This window comes from Suncus etruscus, chromosome 10 (assembly GCF_024139225.1).
Source record: "Suncus etruscus isolate mSunEtr1 chromosome 10, mSunEtr1.pri.cur, whole genome shotgun sequence".
In the NCBI taxonomy this organism is placed as follows: domain Eukaryota; kingdom Metazoa; phylum Chordata; class Mammalia; order Eulipotyphla; family Soricidae; genus Suncus; species Suncus etruscus.
In genome coordinates, this window is record NC_064857.1 from 64,792,473 (window position 1) to 64,797,931 (window position 5,459).

General features: G+C 34.3%; 1 non-coding gene across 1 annotated transcript; it reads left to right on the forward strand.

The window, feature by feature from the left end:
• The first annotated feature begins 2,065 nt into the window (after positions 1-2,065).
• On the forward strand, positions 2,066-2,173 carry LOC126021675 (U6 spliceosomal RNA). Its single transcript, XR_007500169.1, has one exon. It is a non-coding gene; the product is annotated as a U6 spliceosomal RNA (small nuclear RNA).
• The last annotated feature ends 3,286 nt before the right edge of the window (positions 2,174-5,459 follow it).

Here is a 5,459-nt window from a genome sequence, read left to right on the forward strand (position 1 = left end):
AGAAAAATCATTTTTAGTTTTCATTTAATATGCTTAAGTCTTTAGTGTATTGCATCTTATGACATTGCATATGTAATTGTTCTGTTTATTTCAAGTGAATAGAATAGGGTTATATCAAGCACTAGGATTGGGTGTAGACCAGGAAAAAAGAAGGTATTAAAGCACTAATTTAAGGAAATAATGAAATATGAGCTTAAGTTTTCTTCCTAGTGGAACTTATATGAACATTTATAAAGAATAATTTTATTTTGAAGTACAGAACAATCCATTTCATAGATTCAATTATGCGTCACCAACTTTAGTGTTCTCTAGATTCCAAGTTAAGAGAGAAGATATATTTATAAAGAAAATTATTTTTATTAAACTTTAATAAATTTATTGTCTAATTCTAATATTGTGCATCTGAAATAAATGTTTCTGGCAAGACATAATAAACTCAAGAAGCTGATAGGCAAACTTTTAGGAAAATTTTATGATATATTTTACGTATTTAGTATATAGGTAAAAAAAATTTTTGTTTGTTTAGGGGATCACACCTGGTTATGTACAAGGGTTATTCCTGACTATGTGCTCAGAAATTGCTCCTGGCTGGGGAACATATGGAATGCCAGGGATTGAATCCAGGATTGTGTTGATTCAACTCAGTGCAAGGCAAAAGTCTTAACGCTATGTTATTGCTTATCCCAAATAGGTAAAATTTTGATATTTCATTTGTACTAAGTTTTGTATATGAATTAATGCTGAAAAGGCAATATCTCTAAAATACTGCTAAGTGAGCCAAACCACTGATCAGTCTTCAGACTGATCAGCAACTTCTATAAAGAACTATCAAAAACTAGAGAAATGAAGAAAAAGATCTCATTTATACAAACTTACAGAGGCTAAGCATCCAGGACCTAAGACTTTCTCTATCTCTTTTAGAATATTCAAGACACATTTTTAGGTGATCTTTAGTTTTGTAAATGCATGTTTATGGTCTGATATCTCAAGGTAATTATCAGAAAAATTGGTACAATTTAAAAGACAAAAATAAAATGAGAGAACTCACTAAAGACTGAAAAGTGAGCAAGAAAGAAAGTCAGAAATATTCTACTCTTTTACACATTGCTTATCACTGCCATAGAAATAAAAATCAAATAGAGTTTAGTTCTGGAAAATGAACTTCCATTGCTCTTGTTTCTGTCACTTATAATAAAGGACTTATAGTTTGTGGATAACTTCTTTATGAACAAGAGACAGAACTACTCTCAGAACCAAATGCACCAACAATATAACATAGCACAAATTTTTTTTTGTACAAGCAAAAGGGGAAATTTTACATATAGAACCAAGTTCTTATTTAATACGGATAAGAACTCACATAGGTGGTGTTCTTTACATGACTGAAACCCAAACACAATCATGTATGTAATCAAGGTGTTTAAATAAAAAAAAAGAAAAGAGATTTCTTGTGAACAGTTAAAGACTATAAACAACACCAGAACTACTGTAGGATCTCATGATTCTACTGTTGAAAGAAAAAAAAAAAAAAGAACTCATACATTTTACAACACAGGGGCACCATCCACCTTGAACATATGTCATGTGGTCCCAATTTAGACTCCACGTACTGTCCAAAACCGAACCCTAGTTCTGGAATTCCATACTACTTTCTTGCATTTTGAGTGATGTAAGTCCATGAAACATGAGGTTACTTGCAATATAACAATGATGCATCAGTGAAGATGTACATTGAAAGTATGTGTCATGTTGCACTGGTGATGGGTGGTGTTCTTTACATGACTGAAACCCAAACACAATCATGTATGTAATCAAGGTGTTTAAATAAAATTAAAAAAAAGAAAGTATATGTCCAATCCAAGTGTGCTGAAGAAATTTAACAATTTCTTCTTGCTCTCTTTGTTCCTCACTCTCTCCCTCTCTCCCGCCATCTTTCTCTCTTTCTCTTTCTATCTGCCTCTCTCAAACACACTCTCTCTTTCCCCCTCTCTTTCCCCACCCCAGTGAAGATGGATTGGAGCTTAAAACTTACTTCTGACTCTGTGCTCAAAAATCATTCCTGATAGTGTGCTCACTTTGCCACAATTATACTAAAATTGGAACAATACAAAGAATATTAGCATGACCCCTGCGAAAGGAAGACACCCAAATTCGTGAAGCGTTTCATATATTTTAGTACAAAAACATACAAGAAAAAGTCTTGCCTGGAATAAAAGCTCAGGTCAGAACCAGGGCACAGAGATGACAGTGCCTGATACTCTCAGACCCAAATGCACCATCAATATAACATAGCACCATTTTTTTTTGTACAGGCATACTAAAAAAAGGGAAATTTTATGTATAGAACCAAGTTCTTATCTACTACAGATAAGGGCTCATACATTTTACAATACAGGGGCACCTTCCACCTTGAACATATGTCATGTGGTTCCAACATAGAATCCACGTGATTGGACAACTACCATCCAAACCCAAACCCTAGATCTTAGACATAGAACTGGCATAGTTCTACATAACAGCTCCAGGAACCAAAGTCCCTCTGGGATATTCTTAATACTGCTCTGAAACCATCATGTGCCAGATTTGATGTGACACCCTGACAATGAGGAAATGGTAACAACTTGATCTTAAGAACAGATTATCTTACCTCACCATAAAATGAAACCAGAAAACATATCATTCTTTTATCTGTGCAAAAGCCAAGATCATTAACTACATAAGACTGACTCTGACAAACATGACTGGGCAGAATTTACTCTGGAATGAATAAAAGAGACCCTAGTCTAGGCTTTGGCCTACGACCTGTACAACAACCAAGATCTCTAATGCCAGAGGTATGACTGTGACAACTGTAATCGAGCAGAACTTCTGGAAACATAATGAAAGACTTTATCCTAGGCTTTGACCTAGGATCCGTGCAAAAACCAAGACCACCAACTACAGAAGACTGTTTAAAACAACAGTGATGGAACAGAACTTTTAGAACTGTAAAGAAAGACTCCATCCTAGTCTCCATCCTATGACCTGTGCAAATACCAAGACTTCTAGTTACAGAGGCCTGATCTCATCATCCATGATTGAGAGGATAGGTTTCAGACACCACAAAAGGATTTAGGGGAGAGTAAACAAACAGGTAATAAACCTGAAGTTATGCACATGACAGTATTCTTCAAGGGCGGAGACACCCTGCATCTCTTAGACCAAGGAAATTCCCTTTCTAATCTCCCCAATATTTACTGTGCCTATGCAAAAAAAAAAAGCACAAATTAATATTTTTATTGTTGTGTTGTTTTTATTTTGTTATTTTGTCTTTGTTTTGTTTTGCTTTGTTTTAGTTTATGTTTTTGAGCTCTGTTTTATTTTATTTCCATCATGGTTATTGTTTGGTTGTTGTATTTATTGCTGTGGTGCTTTTCAGGTTCTTAGTTATATTTTTTTCTTTTTCCTTTTTTTTTAGTATTGTTGCTATGCTTTTCTTTCTTTCTCCCTTTCTTCTCTTAAATAGATATTTATAGCCTCAAGAAGGACTCCTCCCATTTTTTGCTTGTTTGTTTTTTGCCCCCCCTTTTTCTTTCTTTTATTTTTCTTCTTTCCTTCAAACAGAACGACATAACTTGAACCATCTTATTTTGTCTCTCAAACTGAGGGGGGAAATAATGGAGGTTACCAAGACCAAACAGTCATATAAATATTGAGTAGAAATAAAAAACGATTAAACTTAGGTACCAAATTCAAAGTCAAGGACAACAGGATTGATACCCAATCTACAACAATCTAGACACAGAGGGGACCACAGCCCTGGCAGCAAAGGAGGAGTATATGGATGGGATGCATGCTGGGAATGAGGGGGGGAGATCAAGGACAACATTGGTGGTGAAAATGCACCTGATTCAATGTCACTATATACCTAAAATTTTACTGTGAATGATTTGTAACCCACTTTGGTTAAAATAAAAATATTTATTAAAATAATTAAAAATGTATCATTCCTTATAGTGCTTGGTACCATAGAGAGTAGTGGGTGTCTAGCCAGGGTCTGCTGCTGGCAAGGCAAATGTAGGTGGTGTTAAGTCGACTTTAATGATAAAAAAAATCTCTACTTATTTCTACTAATTTTATATTTACCAATCAATTTATCCTCAAATTGTATTATTTCTATCAAGCTTGTATTTTAAATATTTTGTTTACACTTTAGTCATCATGTTGCAAAATTTTGATGTCTATAATAATAAGTTTAACTATGCATTTATGTAGGGAAGAATAAATACGTATAAACTTCCACCAATGTCTCGTAATAATTTAATAACCTAGTAGATAGATGTTATCATAACATACCTCTAAAGTTATATATTTTTTAATTTTCTATTCATTTTACTCAGTATAATTCCAAACATGGAATGACATCTTCATATGAGAATGCCATCATTTTATATTTTTCCTTACTTTTCTTTAAACTTTCACCTTCTTTGATCATCAGCTAAATACCTAACACTTTCAATTATATATTTAATAGTATTATTATCTCATAACTGTCTTGCAAGTTTCTATCAAAAAAGAATGAAATATAATGTGGACAAAATTATTTTTAAAATGTAGGCCTATGTTGTCCTGAGAATATAGATTTAAATATGTGTCTCTTCCCGAACATCTGTTCTATTCCCAGCTACGGCTGGCCAGGGTTCCACTGAGTTCTCTGGCTGCCAAAAGTATCTGATGTGTGTGAGTCTAGATGGCTCCAAGTTGGAACGAATCAGAAGGAGAACATGAAAAGCAGGTTCAGGAAAATAAGCGACAGTGCAGAAAAAATGAGCCAAGTTCTCTTAGAAATCACCTACATATGCTCATCTGCTCTGAAGCTGCTTTATTCCATCTCAGCAGTGAATTAAAATGCGAGCAATAGTTCAGGATAAAACTTCATCTCAGTGGAAAATGAAATTAGGTGCAGATGGTGGGACATTGCTTGCCTATTTATACCTGGGCTTATAAAAGTGGTACTTGGTCACCAAATCACCTACGTTGCCTGCAATCTGACCAGTCACAGCAGGCAAGATTTTATGGAATTTCAAGCCATCTCATCTCACTTCTGCTCATCTCTCAAATAATCTTAGAGTTAATAGAGAAAAAAATATATGTATATATACGTACATACATGCATACACTGTGCTGACTCAGGAGTGGGGGAAAAACAAATGAAAACTGCATTGATTCAGCATATTATTTCACTTGAGATTTTGTTTAAGGCAATGGCAAGAGGGGGGGAAGAAAACAACACATTTACTGAATCTATAAAAGTTAAGTGAATGTTTTCATTACACAAATAGATGATTATCAGTGAACTGCATGCTGAGAACAAAAAATGAAGACTGGGGTGTGCGATGTTTTATACACTTGTCTTTGGAAATGCCTCTTTGAAAGTCTGACATAATATTTTCTCTGGCTTGTATCCATCTCATTTTTAT